This window comes from Dasypus novemcinctus, chromosome 14 (assembly GCF_030445035.2).
Source record: "Dasypus novemcinctus isolate mDasNov1 chromosome 14, mDasNov1.1.hap2, whole genome shotgun sequence".
Classification (NCBI taxonomy): Eukaryota; Metazoa; Chordata; class Mammalia; order Cingulata; family Dasypodidae; genus Dasypus; species Dasypus novemcinctus.
Window position 1 is genome coordinate 18,921,896 of NC_080686.1, and position 20,837 is coordinate 18,942,732.

At 44.3% G+C, this 20,837-nt stretch overlaps 1 protein-coding gene across 4 annotated transcripts in view; it reads left to right on the forward strand.

Moving 5' to 3' along the window:
• Positions 1-20,837, forward strand: part of LYN (LYN proto-oncogene, Src family tyrosine kinase) — a 132,186-nt gene that overhangs the window by 99,546 nt on the left and 11,803 nt on the right. The window lies entirely within an intron of this gene.

Genomic DNA, 20,837 nt, shown 5'->3' on the forward strand with positions numbered 1-20,837 from the left:
CACAAGGCATCTGGTAGGGACTGCCTGTGATGTCCATGCAGGCTGCACTCGGCCCAATGGGGTGGTGTAGCAGGGAGAGCTTCCTGGAGGAGGTGACCCCCTGAGTTGAGGTTAGCCCTGCTAGCTGAGGAAGGGGTGCAGGTGTAAGGAGGTGTCTTCAACTGAGGGAAGTTGGTACATAAGGACACAGAAAAGGGGATGCAGCGCCTGGGTGTGTGGAACAAACAGGAGGGAGTGGATCAACAAAGACTGATGAGGACATTAAGGAAACGGGAAGTATTGTCAGCGTTATTATGGAGGAGGAGCAGCTAAGTGTCTGGTAGGCAACTCTGGTTTCAACTGTTCTTAAAAAAATAAAGATTGCTTATACTCAGCAGATAGTCTCAGCAATTGGAGTTTCACTTTTTACATGTTTATTTTGGTAACATTTATACAAGTCCCAGTTTAACAGTTGGAAGTGGACAATTCAGTGGCATTGATTGTATTCAACATATTGTGCCACCGTCACCCCCACCATTACCAAACTAGGAGTGCGATTGCTGGGTCCTGTTCTACATTTAACTTCCTAAAGACTCTACTTTTACCCTTTCAGTTATGTTTTACCTTTAGTAATCAATTGATGCTCTTTGTATTTACCGTAAAATGTATTTACCGATCTTGTTTGGTTATTGGAGAACTACAGAGCTCTTTGCTTTCCCTGCTCCTAAGATTTTGTTTTGAGCCTTTGTTTTGTTTTGTTTTGTTTTGTTTTGCTTTGTTTTTTAAACTGGAGACTGGCAAGTGTGGGGTGGGAGACTCAGTATTCCAATCAGATCTCATCTTTAAAGACAACAGACCTGGAGAGCAGATGTAGCTCAGTGGTTGAGCGTCAGCGTCCCGCAGAGGTCCCGGGTTCAATTCCCCGGTACCTCCTAAAAAATAAAAATAAAGGTGACAGAACGAATTGGACAGGCCCCATTCTACAATTGTTCATTTCAGAGTTCGATTTCTCATTGTGTGTCCCCCATTCCCCCCACCCCCACCTCTCATCAGCCCCCAGAGCCGAGGAGCACCTTCAGCCAGGAAGACCGAAATCCCCGGTTTGTAGACAGTTGAACTTCTCCTGCAGGGGCTCACAGCGCTGTGGATGGAGCGGGGCTGGGGACCCTGAGCCGTGAAACCCTGGTGGGATGCCCAGATCAGGACAGTTTGCTCCTTATCCTGACAATCATGGGGAGCCTTTTAAGCAGGAGCACGATAATGGGGAGACTGACACTTTCCAGACTGCTCTGGCCAGTGTCAAAACATTTAGTGTGGAAGGGACCAAAACTAGCCTCCTTAGGGGGTGTGGCAGAGGTGCGGGGAGAGAAGACGCGCAGACCACTGTGGGCGCAGAGGGAGCAGGGGCAGGCAGGGCCCCAGGGCGCGGCTGCGCAGCTGCTGGCAGGTGGCCTCAGGAGCCCAGGGGGAGGGCGAGCCTGGGTGGGCGACGGCCACGTGGGTGAATTCCCTTGGATTATGCTGCGTTTGAGTCTGGAGGCACCTCCAGATAAAGATGTCCCAGGAGTCGAATACTTTAAAGAGGCCAGGACTCGAACGAGGGGCCGGGGCTGGGGAGGGGTCTCTGCCCTGCACAGTCCAGTCATTTAGGTGGATGGAGGTTTGAAGAGCTCCTCAGAAGAATGTGTGCAGGGACTGGAAGGTCCCAACACAGCCTCCCGGAGACAGGACCCCGACCGTGGCAGGAGGTGAGGCTGCGGTCCCTGGGACGGGGGTCCCAGAAGGCAGCGCCCTGGGGGGAAAGAAGGCCCAAGAGTCACCACCCAGAGTTCAGCTTCCGTTGGATTTGGCCCGGAAGTCGCTGGAGAACTTGGCTTCACCGTTTCTTGGTGCGGTGGCCGAGGTGGAAGCGGGGAACCCGGCCTCGTTCCCTTTCCTTGTTCCTCATTCTCCCCCACCCTCGATTCCTTGAATCGTCTTCTGTGGCTCCGCAGCTTCCTCGTAAGCCAGATTGACTCTTCTCCCTTCTCTTCCTGCTTCCCCTTCCCTTTCGGTCCTTTCCCCAGCACTCCCATCTTCTCGAGAACACTGGGGTTTTTTACTGCTTAAATGGAACCCTGTAGTCCTTATTCGTACTGTAAAAGCAGGCTCATGTCAGCTTTTTTTAAATTAAGGAAAATTATGAAATAAAATTAAAGGCTGACTTTTAAAATAATATAGCTCAGGAAATTTCTGTAGAAACAGCCTTCTTCCCTCAGACTAAACACGTGCTTTAAGGCGTGTATGTTGCACAGCCTGTGGGGTTTTGTAAAACACAGTATAATGATTGTCTTAAACTTGAGTTCCCGGAGGGAGCCCCCAATTTATGAACAGTTTGTTGTTTTTAAAAGTATATGCGGAGGTCAGTTTGGCACCTGCAAGGCATTTCCCAGATTCCATTGTGGTTACGTTCACGGCCTTCCCACAAAATCTCCACTCACAGCACAGCTCAGCATTGCAGGGCTGTGCCCGCTTTAAAGGTTGCTGTCTGGAAATGGTGTTTCTGGGCTCCCTGGCATGATTTCTGAGGAACCTCATTGCTGGGTGGTTCTGGGTGAAGCCTCTACGCAAAGGAGGGGCTGGCACACGGGAAAACGGCACTGCCAGAGGGTAGCTAAGCACCAGCGCAGGAGGTCCACAGACCCCAGCCAAAGGCCTTTCCAAAGACCCCAACCAAAGACGTCACCAAAGCCCCTTGTGGCGCCTCAGGCACCCCCCATGGCTGTGTCCCCCTCCCTCACTGGAGGCCCTGGGCTGCAGCAGCCACCCGAGAGCCTGGGCAGTGTGCAGAGGTGTGGCCCACCCAGTGGGCTTGGTCCCTGTGAAGAGGGGCCCGCTCAGGGCTTTCTCCGTTGGATTCCACGCCCCGGCCACAGCCGCCTCAGCAGGCTGTTCTCCTGGTGCGTCCTCCCCACAGCCCGGTGCCTCCTGGGCTTCATCCTGGAGTCCTCTCTCTCTCACCCTCTTTCCCTGCAGTTCATCTGCACATCCTCTCAGTGCTCCTTCCAAAGTACAGCCCCCCACCTTCAGGTTCCCATCTTTTCTCCCCTGCACAACAGCAGTTGCTTCTTAGCCAGAGCCATCAGATTTAGCAAAGGAAACTACAGGCCACCCGCTTAAATTTGAATTTCAAATAAACAACAAATAATGTTTTAGTGTCATTGTGTCCCGGGTACTTTCTCTGGCATCCCTGCTCCCCACTGGTCTCCCTCCTGTCCTTTGGTTCTCCTCCTTCAGGCTCCACAGAGCACCAGAACCTTGCTTTAAGCACAGTTGGATGATCTGGGCCCTGCTTTAACCCTGCCATGAATTCCCCAGCCATCCTGCTTTCCTTCAAGCATGCTTCATAGAAACTACCCCCATCCTGCCCACAGACACTCTCCAGACCTTCCTTCTTAAAGAAACCCCATCCCCTGCCCGCTCTGTTATTACCTGCCTTGTTTCAGAGTACTACAATTTGAATTGTTTTGATGTGTTCTTATTTACCTTTTTTACATCCAACACTTAGCAATGTCAAATAAATACTTGTCAGATGACTATATTGATCATTTATAGTGCCTGTATTCAGCTTAAAACAAATTATTCTCTACTTTATATACCTCTTAATGAGTAACTAGAAGAACATGTTTTTTTAAAGGGATTTCTGAGTCACTGTTCAGGGATATTTAGCCATAAAGTATTTTCTGGATACAATTCTTCTTCCCCATCTTCCAACAGTTGCCTTACTTTCCTGATCAAAACTTACATTACTGGTTGAAATAAAAATGAGAAAAGAGATGTGAGTATGGTCAAGTATTTCTTTTTCATTTTCTCCATTAACAAGGAGACCTTTGTCATGTCATTTAACTAATCTCTGCTTATTATTCACCTTTTGAACACTGGAGAAATAATTGACTTTCTTTTTAGGATTAAATAAGGTAAATGTGCCAGGACAGGAGATTTTTTTTAAGTAATACTTCCATAAATTGTTAAGCTGCCTTTTGTCATTTTATTTTTTGAAAATAATGACTATCTAAAACTTATTTGCCAATTTTGAAAAAAAAAAGGAAAGAAAAAGGAAGTCAAATATATCTATCTGGGCCTTTATGAAAAGACAGCGCGCTGCTCTGTTCACGTTCCCTGTGGAATGAAAACACTGGGAGGAATGAGAAGTTATCGATGAAATATTTAACACCGAAGCCAGTGGTGGATGATGCCTAGCCTAGGTAGGAAAAAGAAAATAATGTGTTCCCTCCGCTGGTCTCTTTCGGGTCTTTTTTGTGGCCTTCTCTCTGCCTGCAAACCTGACCCACATTCTCCTCCTAAGATGAAGTCCTCAAGGCTCTCCCTGCCTTAGCCTGCCAGGGCTGCCGTAACAAAATACCATCAACGGGCGGCTTGAAACAGAAATGCCTCCTTGTGCGGGCTCTGCAGGCTGGGAGTCTTCAGTCAAGGTGTGGGCAGGGCCACGGTCCTTTTTAAAGTTGTGGGAGAGAGTTCTTTCCTGCCTCTTTCGGCTTCTGGTGGCCCCAGATGGCTCTGGTTTGTGGCTGCCTCCCTCCAACCTCTGCCTCCATCTTCACATGGCTGTTTTCCTTGTCTCTTTCGCTTGGTTCGAATTGCCCTCTTCTTATTAGAACACCAGCCTTCGGATTGGGACCCACCCAAACCCCACAGGACCTCCTCTTAACTAACTATCTGCAAAGACCCTATTTGCAAATAAGGTCACACTTGAAGGTGCTGCCTTTGCCCTGTCTTTCTGGGAGACACAACTCAACCTGTGAGAGACTGCACCCTGACAGCCTTGAAGTTGGCAACTCTAGCTCCAAGCTCAAACCACTCCGCTGAGCTAGCCGGCTTACTCCCCATCTCCGCAGGAATGTGTGTTGGGCATTTCAGCCCCATTGCCTTCCTAACTCCACCTGTCTTCCCATCGCTCCGCAACCCCCGCCCCCAGTCTCTTTCATTCTGTTGCTGACATCCCATCCTGCCAGTCAGCAGGCCCCAGACCTTGAGCTCAGTCATATCCAATCCTGAGCAAATCCGGTGGATTCTACCTTCGGAATATATTCACTGTCCTAACTCCTCCACCACAGTCACCCTCACCCAAGCTGAACATCCTCTCCCACCATGAATTACTATGGTAACCTTCTAACTAGTCTTGTGCATTAGCTCTTTCTCCTTCTAGAGCTCTCCCCTTTTTTGCATTTTCCTGGGACTTTATTTAGTAAGCGAGAATGGAAACTTCTTTGATACAACAAGCAAGAAAATTGAGAATAGCCAGTGATGACGAATAGAGGTAGAAGTATCATAAAAGAGGATTTAACTTTTTTTCCCCTCTCCCCTCCTCCCCGCTCACCCCGGTTGTTTGTTCTCTGTGTCTATTTGCTGCGTGTTCTTTGTCCACTTCTGTTGTTGTCAGCGGCACGAGAATCTGTGTTTTTTTGTTGTGTCAGCTCTCCGTGTGGGCGGCACCATTCTTGGGCAGGCTGCACTTTCTTTTGTGCTGGGTGGCTCTCCTTATGGGGCGCACTCCTTGTGCGTGGGGCTCCCCTACGCGGGGACACCCCTGCGTGGCAGGGCACTCCTTGCACGCATCAGCACTGCGCATGGGCCAGCTCCACACGGGTCAAGGAGGCCAGGGGTTTGAACCACGGACCTCCCATGTGGTAGACGGACGCCCTAACCACTGGGCCAAGTCCACCGCCAGGATTTAATTTTTAATGACCTTAACTTCATTCTTTTCATAGACTAGTAGGTTTTTACATTTTTATTTTTAAGTTTTTTGTATCACTGTCACAACTTAACTCAGTTAACACAAGTTCATAACTACACTAACAATAAATCTGCTTTAGCCAGTGGTTACACTCCCCTCCTGTTTGTTTGTTTCTCAGTCTTCAGGGATTTGGACCAATGTCCACCCTGTTTCAATCTGAGAAGGGATTATATATTATGGGGCAGAAGATTGGAGTTATTTTGCTTGCAATTGAAGATACTCCTTGCTTTCTGGATGGGGCTGCTGCATCATCATCGTTTTGTTAGCTGTCTAGGTCAGGCCAGGACAACTGAAGAGTAGGAGCTGGCCACATACCTGCTGGGTTTCAGGGCTCTACCGGTATAGGAACAATCCGAAGGCTTTAAGTCTCTGAGAAATAAACTCAACAAGTAAATTGAAAATTATGTGTTCAAATAAAAGAAGTAGAAGAATCAGAGGGGATTTATAAATGAGTATAACTATGTTATATTAGGGAAATAGCTTTTTATATATTCCCAGATAGAACTCACCAAGGAGGTGTGGATTTCATAAACCTGTGTGGCTTGCTTCCTGTGTCCAGATGTCTCTAGAGCCCTCGGGAGCACTTTCGTTCGAGGCTTTGTTTACTGTGGCAGTTTGTGGAGTCTGGCTGAGACTTGCATAAACGTAACCTCCAGAATGGCCTCCTGGCTCGTTTTGAAATCTTTTAGCCATAAAAATTTTGTTTTATTTAATATTTCTTCCTCTTAATCAAGGTCTTTCTCCAAAAGCATCACTGATTAACTCTTGGTAATAATCCCTTGCAGAGCCCATTTTTGGCAGCGCCCCAGCAGTGCTTTTCAAACATAAATCATATCAACACTGCTCAGAGCCCCTGATTGCTCCCCACCTCCCTCAAAACAATAGCCAAAGCTGGGAGTGGATGTGGCCCAAGCGACTGAGCTTCCACCTCCAACAGGGGAGGTCCCAGGTTCGGTTCCTGCTGCCTCCTGAAAAGAAAACCCAAAAAACAAACAACAAGCAAAACAAATGAAAAAGCCAACTCAGGGAAGCCAGTGTGGCTCAGTGGTTGAGGGCCAGCTTCCCACATACAAGGTTCTGGATTCAATCCCCAGCCCTGGTACCTGAAAAAAAAAAAAAAAAAAAAAAAAAAAGCCAAAACCCTCAACATGGCTCATTCCCTTTATTTTTAGTCATGTTCTGTTATCTTTCAGAAGTGACTTCTCTTTCACAAGTTTTTAAAAATTCTTATTTATATGGAGGTCTTTGTTGTAGGGTTTCATGTACTAGCCTTATCATAAGATTCCCCTCGAGCTCTTGTTTAAAATCTACAGGTAGCTGAGTCCCTCTCTTGGATATCAGTAACTGTGGAGTAGGCCCCTGCAATTTCTTGGGCTTGCTTGGATGAATTTGGTGAACACGGTCATCAAGAACTGCTGAGCTGAAAATGGGTGATCGTTCTCTAGGCCATTGATCCTATAAAGGAATCTTTCTGTTCCTCATCATAAAGCACTAGCCTCTAGGAAGGAATGGTACTTCTCAAACTTTAAGCTAGTGAAGCTCCTAATTGTTTCCCAACCTGGTTAGGCATGGAGGACTTCTACTGGGTGAGCAAAGTGCTTGCCAGTGCTTCTCTGCTGTGCCCAACCTGCCGTTCCTTTCCAATAAATGCTGGAACAGCTAGCCACTCAGCCAGCCTGCCCAGGCTCCTTTTATAAACACACATTTCAAACACTGATTTCAAAAGGTTGGAAACATAAGGTGTTAGCAAAGCTGTTTCAGGTATATTTGGACTTTATTAGGTCTTGTTACCGACTTCCTTTAAATTTGTGACTGAACAAACAAGCCATGGATTCTTTTCAGAGCCAGAGTTCTGGCTTTGCAGGTGAATTCCTTTTAGCCTCGCAAAACTCAAGTTCTTGAAGGTATTTTGTTCTTACTGCAGTATAGCACAGATGCCCATCGATTGTTTGCTAGACCTTTTTGCTACCTGACACAGTATATATTTATATGCTGATCCTCCCATTAAAAGTCAACTCAAGGGCAAGGACTGTTGAGCTGACTGCTCTCCCCCAGCACGTAGAACAGGGCAGGGCTCCTGCAGGCAGGCAGAAATATTAATGGGCAGATAAACACATGACTTTCCTCAGAGGCTAGTGGAAACCCAAGCCTCAGAACTACATTGGACTCTTGTTCTTTTAACATACTGAGAGTGGCCCTCAGGGGCAAGCATCCTTTTGAAGTTACAAGAGACCAGGACTCTTTAAGTTACACCTCTGGTTGTTTTGTGTTAACTCATTGTGGCAGGTGCATGTATTGAATATGATTATATAAATGGGAATATATGCTTAGTAAGGAATCCTGGAAGCTGTTCAAAGTTCATGTAACACAAAACAAATAATCACATTATGGGAAAATGTAAATATGTAGCAGATCTTCTTTTTAAAATAGGCTTTTCTCCTCCTTTGCTAGATATCAGTGCATGCATCCTGTTTGTATACTAGTGCAATTATGTTGGAAAAATAAATTCCAGTCTGTGGATTATACATTTGAAGTCCTCATAGTTATTTCCAAAAGACTTTCCGAAAAATGAGAGCACCTTTTGCCTTATCCTCTTGCCAGAACTTTTCAAAATTTTACCAACCTGATAGGTCAGATTTAGTATCTCATTGTGATAAGTTGTGTTTGTTTAATACAGATGAGGTCAAGCATCTGTTCATATATTTATTCTTTGATTGCAGTTTATTTTTCTGAGAGCTATCCGTTTAAGGCCTTTGCCCATTTTTTCTATTAGTTATCCACCATCCATCTTTTTTTTTTTTATCCCCCCCTTGCACTTTTTTGTGTGCTGTCTGCTCTCTGTGTCCATTCGCTGTGCATTCTTCTGTGTCTGTATTTTTATTTATTCCATCCCCCCCCACCCCCGCCGCACAGCTTGTTTTGCTGTCTGCTTTCTGTGTCCATTTGCTGTGCACTCTGCATTTTTTTTTTTTTTTTTGCTTTTCTCCCTTTTTGTTGCGTCACCTTGCTGAGTCAGCTCTCCATGGCACTTGTGGGCCGGGAGGCTCTCCGTGGCACTTGTGGGCTGGTTGGCACTCCGCAGCATGCAGGCAAGACTGTCTTCACAAGGAGACCCCGAGATGCGAACCCAGGGCCTCCCATATGGTAGATAGGAGCCCAGCTGATTGAGCCACAGCTGCTTCCCCATCCATCTTTTTTTAATCCTTTTTTTTTTTAAACATATGCTGCTTTATATGTTTAATTTAATATTATAGTTTTTCATTTTTTAAAAAACTCCATAAACATATGTGTGACTGTGATGATACGTTTTACATTATTTCCTTAACATTCCCATATTGATAAACATGTAAGGCATCTCCAATTTCACTAAGGTAAATAACAGTGCAAAGCATTTTCGTGGGCAGACTTTGACTTATTTCACTTATTTCCTTACTATGGATTTCCAATAGTCAGAAACAAGATTGGGTCAATATTTTTAAGGCTCTTGATTTTCACAGCTTTTTTTCACTGAGCAATGTTTGGCATTCCACTAGAGCAGATTGTTTCTCAGTTTGAGGTGCTTTTTGTTTTTGTTTTTGTTTTTAATTTTTTTTAATTCATTTTGTAAAAATATTACATTCAAAAAATATGAGGTCCCATTCAACCCCACCACCCCCACCCCACCACTCCCCACCCCAGCAACACTCTCTCCCATCATCATGACATATCCATTGCATTTGGTAAGTATATCTCTGGGCATCGCTGCACCTCATGGTCAACGGTCCACATCATAGCCCATACTCTCCCACATTCCATCCAATGGGCCCTGGGAGGATCTACAATGTCCAGTGATTGTCCCTGAAGCACCACCCAGGACAACTCCAAGTCCGGAAAACGCCTCCACATCTCATCAGTTTGAGGTGTTTTGAGTAACCTATTGAGTCAGTTCACATTCGGCATCATAGGCACCCAGTACTGGGCCAGTCACAGCTCATCACCCACCTCTCGTTTCCTCCATCACTGGGGCTAAGCTGAGGATGCTTTGTGCTCTCCATCTCCTTTCAAAACCTAAGCACAGCTCCTCAGCTACCGCTCAAGGAATTGGTCATTCAGGTCATCCTGTGGCAGCCAAGTAGGTGGAGAAGAGAGGACAGTAAACAAAGGAGATTTGTCACCTCTGGGTTTCACCCACTCACTGCCCTGTCCTGGGTGGACGAAAAGGGGCAAGTCTCTTTCATGATGGGAGTGGGGACAGGGAGGAGAGGGTCCCTCTCAAGTCATATCTTTCATGCCCTTTAAGCAGTTGGTATAAGTGTGCCTAATCATGCTTTGAATAGCCGCACTGTCCAGAACCCAGGTTCTCTCAAAATTGACAGCGGCTGATCAAGAAAGGGGATGTGGCAGAAGCAAGGGCTGCCACTACCCTCCCTCTCCAGGCCACCTGGGAAGAAGGTTCTACAGATGGTCCCTGGGCTCTAATAGGTCAACTCTTTGTTATTTCACTATCATGAGTCTAATCTGGATTTGGGTCTTTTTATTAATAATGGTAATCTCTGTGGTGCATTGATATTGAGTGTGCTTTGATTATATCTCCTTTACAGTCTCATCCAGACCCTACCAGGTTGATACTGTTTTTGTCACCATTTGCAGAGTGGAGACCTTGAGGCTTTGAGAGGCTAAGAAACATACCCCAACTTGATATAAAGCCAAGTTAACTCCCTATAAAGTCATAACCATTGAATTGTCTCCAGAGAAATCACTGGTAATCTCTCCTTCCTGCTAAATCCCTAATTGCATAATACCCTCAGAACCTAGTTTACTTGGCAGAGTTGTTTTTGTTTGAAAGTTTTTATTGTGGTAACATTGTACAAGAGAATTTCCCATTTAGCCATTTTCAAGTATATAATTCAGTGGTATTAATTGCATTCACACTGTTGTGCTACCATCACCACCATCCATTGCTAAAACTCTTTCTTCACTCCAGACTCTCTATATCATGAAGCAATAAGTCTGTATTCCCACCCCTTAACCGCTAGCCCCTGGTAACCTCTAATCTTTTTTCTGTCTCTATGTGTTTGCTTATTCTAGATATTTCACGTAAGTGGAATCATACAATATCTGACCCTTTGTGTTTGACTTATTTCACTTAACTCGATGTCTTCAAGGTTCATCCACGTTATCACATGTATCAGGCCTTCATTCCTTTTTACAACTGCAAGATATTCTATTGAATGGATGGACCACATTTTATTTGTCCATTTATCTGAGGAGTGACATTTGGGTTGCTCCCACTTTGGGGCTATTGTGAATAATGCCGCCGTGAACATTGGTGTACAAATATCTCTCAGTCCTTGTTTTTCAGTTCTTTGGGGTGTCTACCTAGAAGTGGGATGGCTGGGTCGTATGATAGAATCTATATTTAAATTTTTGAGGAACCAAACTTCGCGATTTTTACATCAGATTAGGAAGCAGTGTGGTTTGGACCTGCCCAGGTGTGTCACGCACCCTCATCCAGTGTGCCAGCCCGGGCTGCCAGACGCTTCCCTTGACAGTGAGCCACAGCACCGCAGACGTGTGGGTGGTGGGTACTGGCCGTGCCCTCCCTGTGGCAAATAGCCTTCGCGAGCTTCTGCTCCTGCCTTCCTGCAGCTGGAAGCTTCCTGCCGGTTTTTGCAAAAGAAAGTCTTTGGATATTAGTTGACAAACTTTTCTTCCTTTTGTGCTGAATTAGTGCTTTAGACTCTCTAGGGCTAATCTAAATATGAGTATTCGGTGATGCTGATTTTGGAAACCATGTCTCCTTGCAGCATTGTGGTTCCTTGCTTTCTGGTGGATTGATTAAAGTTTCACCAGTCACACAAACCACCACCAGCTGTAGATTTGTATATAGCAAATTCTGCCCTCGTCTTTAAGCTATGAGACTAGCCTGAGGCTGCAAAACTTCACTTTTTAAACTGTCTGGTTTTCTTACTTCTCTTTTCCCTCTTTTTTCCTGCTGCCAGTTTGGTGAACATCCCACTGTTAGCTTATACTTTTTTTAAAACAGTATGGGTAAATGAAGTGTTATTGTGAATGCAGTTAATACTACTGAATTGTACATGTGAAAGTGGTTAAAATGAGAAATTTTGAGCTGTATATAAGGTACTCTAATAAAAGGTTAGAAAAAGAAAAAGAACCAGCCCAGATGAGAGGCCCAACCAGACTTGAATTCAAATCCTGCCCTTCCTAGAAAAAATTCAACGTCTCTAAGACTCAGCTTCCTCATCTTTACAATGAATGTAACCTCATTCATAGGTTTTGGGAGTGGGGGGCAGGGGTCGGCAGTGAGGATGGGGCTTAAAACAATAGAAATTTATCCTCCGTTCTGGAGGCTGGGGTCTGAAGTCGAGGTGTCGGCAGGCCGTGCTCTCCCTGAATATTTTCGAGAGGACTTCTTCTAGCCTCTTGCAGCTTCGGGCCGTGGCTGACAGTCCTTGGCATTCCCTGGCTTGTAGCTGGGTAACTCAGGCCCTGCCTCCGTCATCATGCGGCGGTCCTCCCTGTGCCCTCTCTCTGTGCCTCTTTCCTGATAAGGACACCAGATTTGGCTCATCGCTAACGCTAATGTTCTCTCCTTACATGCTTATTCTCTCTTGAGGTCGTGGGGACGCATTTTATTTCAAATGCCTGTTAGCTTCGCCCGTAGGCTCCCTAAAACCGAGTGAGAAATTAGCGCATGAAGAAAAGAGGTATTTTTTGAACTGCTTCTCAGTGTTTAGCAGGTGGTTGAGAAAAATCAGGATTTTCTAGTGTTTGTGTACCTCCAGGCATTGTACTGCTGGGGTGTGGCCTGTGAGAAGAAGGGTCTCCTCCTGCGGTTTCAAATGAAAAGGTTAAAGCCATTCTCCAAACTCTGTAAGGAATGGCGCAGCCTCAGGGATAGAGAGGGGAGAGGCTCTGGGAGCTCCCTGACTCTGTATGGCTCCGGCCTCCAGGTGTTTAGACTGAAGAGGTCCTTCTCCTTAAGTCGCGGGAGAACAGAAGCTTCCCAGCTGCTGACATAGGGAATTCTGCCCGGGAGTTCCAGGACCTTCTCACCTGTCCTCTACTTTCCCAGCCTCATTGCCTCGTACCTCCCCTGGCTCCTTCACCACTGGCTCTGCACACCTTTCCCAGTCTCTGTTCTTAGGCTGAGTTCTCCCCGGGACTGTCCGCCTTCTGTCGTCGAGCATTAGACGGACACCCATCCCCTACTGAGATTGCTCACAGGCACAGTGCCGAGATCAATATTTTTTCAAATCTGTCTAGAGCTTTAATTCCGAAAATAGCTCAGCTTAAAAATATATCATCTAAAAAGAACAAATAAATAAAATAAAAATTCAGAAAAGACTATCATCTACTGCAGCATATCTCAAACTTGAAAATGCACAGGGATGGCACAGAGAATGTATTAAAATGCAAGGTATTAGATCAAGGTCAGGACCCAAAATTTGAACTCGATGGACTGACTCACAATAATGTGCTGGTAAGATAAATGCCATTTTTTAGTAGAAAAATTTGTAAATCTTTAGAACTTTATTGTCACTTAGGTCGGGAGAGTCACGGCATGACTTGGCATCTTCCTAGTAGGACCTTCTGCAATATAGTAAGAGAGCTTTGTGACCTTTTACTCTCATTTTGCAGTTAAGAATTCCCTGGAGTTAATTCAACTTGACAAATTGTAGGTATCTGTAACCTCTTGGTTTTAAAATATGTATATATATTTTTATGTTCCTCAATACTTGGCAGATGTTCAATTTGATGGGAGTTCTCATTAACTACATGCATGAATTTGAAATTGATTACACATCAAAAATAAAACCAAAAAAATGTATTGTGGTTTGTAGGAAAAAAAGAGAGACTTAAAAGGAGCCTAAGTATTTGAAAAAATCATTGAAAGAAAATGAATGCATGCTCTTTTTGAGTAATTTAGAAATGCTTTATTCACTGGGTAGTATTCAAACAAATATTTATTTTTCTGATAGAAGCAAAAGCAGATAGACACCCATGAACTGGCTTCATTACATAAATTTTTTCTGCTCTTGGGATTTATTCTTTAATAGCGTCACTTGCACTTTAAATGAAAACATATTTTGTTTAATTCTGAAATTAATTATTTTCATTTGTCTTTCATTCTTCCCTCATATCATGAATATTATTTTTAAATGTTCTCCACAGATTCGCTTCACCTTTCTTCTTATACTTTTTCAGTCAATATTTCCTAAACTCGAAAATGTGGTATCAATCAATAGAGGTGTGACTGACGGATTTATTTAATTTTGGATTTCTTATGTTTATTCCTACCTTCTAAAGTATGTAAGCCTTAAATTAGTTTTTTCCCTTAAATTAGTTCTCTACACAAATGTTTTCATACATTCATTTTCATAAAGTATGTGGAGGGTAAGTTATTGTACTTGCCTTTTTATTTTATAAGTTTTTATTTCCATAAGCTGAAGCAGGGCAGGTTAGACTTTGTTAATCAAGTGAGCAGTGTGGGGTATATAAAATATAAAGAGAAGCTATACAAATCACAGTGCACAATTATGATGTCTAGGAACTATAAAATGTACTATATTTACATGTAATTCTCCATTCTAAAAGTTACCACAAAGGTGGAACTGGAAGTCTGCTTGAAATTTCCTGTATTTTTAATGTGCATGATAGACTTAATTTTTCTTGAATATTAAATTCTTCCAATTGCTACAAAATTTAAAAATATATATGATCTACTGAGCATCTCTCAAACTTGAATGGGCACACAAGCCGCATGGAAGCAATTTTAAAGTGCAGATTCTCATTGAATAGATCAGGGTCAGGGACCCAAAACGGAGCCTTCCTTACAAGCTTCTGGATGCCGTGAAAGCAGCTGCTGCTCTGAGGACCACACTTTGATTCTCAGCCTGGGCTGCAGGTGAGAGCTCTGGGGAGGCCCAGACTCAGAGCTGTAGATTCAGGTTTCATTGGGTTAGGGTGGAGCCCAGATATCAGTATTGTTTGAAAGCCTCCCTCCAAATAAAATAAAAGGAAATAAAAGGAAATCGTTCCCCAGGTGATCTTAACACAAAGGCATGGTTAAGAACTGCTGGTTTAAGGGGGAAATTAAATTCATTTCCCAGCCATTCCACCAACCTATGGTGTGACTCTTGGAAAGTTTCCTTTTGGTCCCATCAAAGTCTAAGGAGTGACAGCTATTGCCTTTTTTTTTTTTTTTTTTTACAAGGGAGAGAGCTGTTTGGATGAAAACCTATTTTCCTGCTTAATAATACCCTTAGTTTCATTCTGATGGGGTGTTAATCTCATCTCAGCCATGAAAATATCATCATCCATCTTACTTCCCTCTTTTAAGTTATAGGGTAAAAATTGGCTTTCAGCCAAGAGAACATGACATTCTTTGTTCTGTTTAGCATCTTCTAGATCATCCCCAGGAGAAGAACAAATTGGTTCCTGGCTCCTGGGGGGAGAAGACAACTTAGATACTACCATAATTTTTGTGGCCCTACCTGACAAAATCTTATTTCTTTGTTCTTTATTTCTCTTGTTAGGGATTGATTTAATTACATTTTAAATTTAAAATATTCTTCTTGGGGGGTGGGTTGATAATGAGAAAAGTTTGAGACCCCTGCTGTAGACAGAGATACCCCAAATTAAGCTAATGTGCACTTTGTGAGATGGATATGCAGAACTTTACCTGGGTAGAAGGTGATGGCCTTTCTGAGGGGTGAAATTTTGACTCAACAACAGTGAATTCTAGAAGTTTCAAGTGTGTTTTTCTTCAAAGTAAAGGAGTATTCTCTTGATGAACGATTTTTCTGGGTTCCAGAAACATCTGGTCATCCAGCCAAAATTGAGCTATTTGTGCAGATGTGATATTATGGGATGTGTTCAAGAGCATGAACTGGGAAGTCAGACACACCCTGTTGAAATCCCGGCTCTGCACACTGCTAGGTCACTTTTGGCAGGTTACTCACCCTCCATAAGCCTCATTTGCTTCTGGTTGGTGGAAATGAAACCCCACCTGATAGACTTGTCATGAAGATGACACATGAACTGAGTGTAAAGAATGCGAACAGGTGGTGGGAAAAGTGTATCATCACCATTGTCATCGTCATCATCATCTGGGGGCTCAAAACAACAAATCCGTCTCCTGAATCAGACAGATCCTTTCCTCACCAGACTTGACGCAGCTGACCCAGCTCCCCGAAGCGTCGCCCTTCCCCACTGGAAGAGCAGCAGGGAGCGCACGCGAGAGGCGCCCCGTCCCCAATGCCTGGCGAGCATTGGTTAGGTGGTGGTATGTGGCACTTCTCAGCGCTGTGCTGTCCACTCGTAAGCGCAGTGGGCCTGGGGAGGAAGAAGGAACTCCCTGAAGGAAAGGTTGATCTCAGATGCCATCAGCTGAAATGGGCTCTGATCTCTTCCTGCTCTTGTGAAATAGAGCCAAAGTAAATACAGCCGCCAGAGGAATTTTTTTTTTTTTTAATTAAAAAGATTAAGGTGTTTTTTTTTAAAAAAAGCAGCCAGGAATGAATGAGATGTATAGGTCAGGGAAAGAACAGAGAGGGGACTATTTTACATAAGAGGAGAGTCGTGATCATTTCTGACCTCAAAAGCGAGTTGTATCTGAAACTTTTCTTTTGCTCCATATCTCTTGCTTATTCAAATTGGCTAGTGCTATTGTTTTGGATCTTGGTCTTAGTTGACGCTTTTATTGTGGTTTGGAACCTGAGCTCTTTAAAGCACTCTGACATGGGAAAGAAAGCCAAAATAAACTGGGCTGACTGCACGTTTGTTATTATTTCCATGAGTCATTTTCAAAAATGCATTCAGATGTAGGTAAATGCAGAACATGCATAGGTGAGTTCCCTTATCCCCCAAGTTCCCAGAAAGCTTTTCTAAGCAGCTGGTCACTAAAATCAGTGACCAAGAAGGAGGGGGCATAGTGCTCGCTTGATGTTTGTGTCTGTGAGGCTCTCCACAGAGGTAGATGCATCCTTAGAACAGTGTCCCACAGAGTTTCCTAGGCATAGAGAAAGACCTGATTGCTATTGCAGATTGTCTTTTCAGGCAAACTTTAGCGACTTCGAGTTACTGTCCAAGTTTGTATGTATGTATTGAATGTTAGGTGAGTACCCAAGAACCAAGAATGGGAAAAGGCTGAACTACTATCCAGTGTAGCAAAGAGAAGAGCCTGGAACCATGCCAGCTGATGCTCTCAGTCTGTTTTCCATCTCCTGGGCCTCCAGAACCAGCTGGGTCCCCTGCAGTTGTCATTGCTCCATCACCAAAAGTCCAAACTTTAAATTCCATTTTATTACACTTTTCCACCCTTGCTTTTCTTTCACATATCCTCAGCGTGATCTTCACTCTCAACTTTCCTCTGCTTTGCTGGCTCTTCTTTATTGAATTGGAGGAATCAGCAGACAAAGGGAAATTCAGGAGAGAGGGGCAGCACTCCTGTCTGTAGCCCCACCAGGATGAGGGCCCCACCATGCGTCCCTGATGGTTTCTGGGCTGTGGTTTTCCTAGAGAACATCACAAACTCCAGGAGCCTTCTACCTCCCCCTGGATTCCCCTTACTGTCTAGCTGTTGTTAGCTGGATGTGGGCAGAGGTGGTTTCAGATATTCTCCTCAGTCCATTAAGGATTTTGCATCTCCTGAGTGCTAGGAACTGTGAGTGCTGGGAAGAAAGGCAGAGGGTCAGAGAGTCAGCTGCTCTCCAGAACTGCTCTGACCCTTTTCCAGCACCGCTGCCTAGTTTCTCCCTGCTTGGCACCCATCCCATTTCTAAAATGCCTGCAGATTGCAGGCTCCCCTTTCTGAGCCCAGTGTCTCATTGTGCTCCCTCCCGGGCTGAGTGCTGGGATACAGGAATGACTTTGGCCATCATGCATCTGCCCTCCAGGGCTTTACCCTCCTGGATTGACCACAGACAAGCAAGCAGGTAAAGCACAGGGAATCCTGGGAACACAGGTATTGGAGGGGAGGGGAGAGCCAGGCAAGGCATCTCAGAGGGCGCGACATCTGAGGCCCACAGACTTTTTCTACTACCTGTTCCATATTCCCTGTACCCTTGGGAGGCACCGTATGTGGTCATGGTTGTTTGTCCAGTGAATCAAGGAGAGGGGCAGGAAGGGAATGTTCCAAGTGGAGGCACGTGGGAAAGCCTGGAGAAAGGAGAAGAGCTGGCCGTGGTGGAGAGGCTAGTGGGGTAAGCAAGGATCAGATCATACAGGGTGTTGTCCACGGTATTAAGGAGGTTGGATGTCGGCAGGGCTGGGGATGGGGGGAAGAAGGGAAGAAGTTTTATGCAGGGAATGAACTTAACTGGAGTTGTACAAAGGATTAAATATTCCTATGCAAAAGATGCGATAGGGCCAGACCCGTATAGAAGTGAGGGCCCACAGTGGTACTGAGGCAGGGATGACTCTTGAGGTAGCGTGCAGACCCATGTGACCAGGCGAGGCAAGGAAAGTGGGAGGTCCCCCTACTTACCTGCACCCTTCCAAGGCTGCCCATTGTTCTTGCTGGACATGATTAAATTATAATTTCTACTAAAGAGAAAGATCAGACTCCTGTTGTTTTTTGCCAAAGTACCTAAATAGATGATCTTCCCCATTCAAGGCAGTTTTCCTCAAGGACCCAGACAGAAGCAAAAGACTGGGCTGAAAGGACTTTGGGGCTGACCTAGTACACACTAACTGGGACACAAAATATTTTATGACCACAAACATATCGTCTGCCAAATTCCTGCAGTGGTATGCTCATAACATACTATTCTGGTTAGACTAAAAAATGCAGCATTTTCCAGAGAACTTTCTTTGGCTCTGGAAGATCAAAGTCGAGGGTTCCAACAAGTGAAAATAGAAAAGAAATAAGGCGTGGCTTTTGCACCAGAGGTGTTTATGGTTTGGTTGGCATGGCAACAGCAATAAGCCCAGACAATGGCTTAAAAATCATTACAAAGCTATTATCAGTAGGGGAAAATGATTTGTGCACAAATCGGACAGTGAATGCCATAGAACAAAGAAATTATCAAAGAAGCGTTCAGGGAAGAAGGCTTTCTGCACAGGAGAAGGTGCAGAGGAGCTGGGAAGGGATCCTCGGTGGGGAGAAAGCTTGAATGTTCAATGATAATGAGCTCCTGGTTTGCTAAGCAAATGACCTGGCTGGAAGGGGGCTCTCAGCTTGAGTGCTAGCAGGGGATGCTCTTGCAGGTGCCTGGGGAAAAGTCGGGTGCTGAAGGTCCTCCAAGCTTAGAGGCCTGGAGTTCAAGGTAGACTCTGGTGCAATAGATCCCCATGTGACATCATCCTAATTAGAGTTTTCCCACAGACTGCTCATACCTTCTCACCAGGCCCATCTCCTTGGTTTTCTTTCTTCTTTTCATTTTTTCTTTTAATATACCATATTATTTTTTATTTGAAAATTGTAGGTTTACAGAAAAATTATGCAGAAAGTAGAGTTCCCATGTTCCCCTCCTGTTATTAACTCCTTGCATTAATGTGTGTACCTTTGTTACAATTGATGAAAGAATATTATTTTAATTGTACTATTAACTAACTATATTGCATGTTTAGTTTGTTGAAGGCTGCTGATGCAAAAATACCAGAAATGGGTTGGCATTTATAAAGATAATTGATTAGGGTAAAAGCTTACAATTTCCAAGTCTATGAAAATGTCTAAATCAAGGCATCATCAGAGATACTGTCAGATCCTGGACTCTTGCCACATGATGAGGCGAAATGGCTGCCAGGCTCTGCCTTCTTCTCCAGGCCTACTTTCAGGGCAATCTGGCATACAGCTTGTCTCTCCCTGGGCCTCGACTCTTCAGCTTTGGGCTGCCTCACTGATTCCAGCCTCCAGCCTCTCTCAGCCTCTCAGGGTTCTTTCTGTCTTTCTGCAGTTATAGGTGATCCTGGAGTCTTCTGTCACACATAGGGTAAAATAGCAGTTCTCTTTCTGTGTCTCCATTTATATATGATGCCAGTAAAAGGATTAAGACCCACCCTAGGTCCCGCAACCTAATCAAAGGCCCTTAACTCAAGCAGTAGAATCAAAAGTAATCTAATCGAAAAGGACGCTTACCTGAAACTAACCAAAAGGTCTTACATACCATAGGCTTACACGTCCAGGAGTGGGTTAGCTTAAGAACATAATTTCCTGGGGTCCACAAAAGACTCAAGTCAGGACAGTCCATGGCTTACATTAGGGTTCACTCTTTGTGTTGTACCATCCTATGTTTGTTTATTTTTTATTTTTAAAGAAGCTTTAGATTACATAAATGTTACATAGAAAATATAGGATTCCCAAATACCTCACCTCCTCCTCTTCGACACTTTTCCGCATTAACAGCATCTTTCATTAGTGTGGTACATTTGTTACAATTGATGAGCACTTATGGAAGCATAGCTACTAACCATGGTTGATAGTTTACATTATAGTTTACACTTTGCACTATACAATTTTATAAGTTTTGACAAAATGTATAATGCCTGTATCTGTCATTGCAGTGTCATGCAGAATAATTCCAATGTCCCCAAAATGCCCCATGTTACACCTCTTCTTCCCTCTCTCTCCCCTCAGAACCTCTGGTGGCCCCTGCCTTTATATCAATGTTACAACTTCTTCCATTGCTAGAATAATAATGTCTACTTTAGTCCGTAGTCACATTCCCCCCTTACGTTTGTTCATTCCTCAGTCTGGAGGATTTGGGGATGGTGATGCCCACTTGCATCCTATGTTTTGTGTTGTTGTTGTTGTTTAATTTTAAGATCCTTAACTTGTTTTCACCTAAAATACCTACTACCATTATTTTATCTTCTTTGTTTAAATCTGTTCCTTCCTGTTGTTCACACTTTGCCATCACACTGAGTCCCTCTGACCCTGGAGGGACTGTGTAGGGAACTAGGAAAACCAGTTCATTGGCTGTTGGTTAACCTAACAAAGATGAAGCTCTTTGGCAGTGACATCCTGTTCTTGAAACCCTGATAATTTGTCTTAGTGAAAAAAAAACTCTGTCCAGCTCTGTTTTCCCCTTCGAAAAGCCAGGGTAAGAACATCTGTATA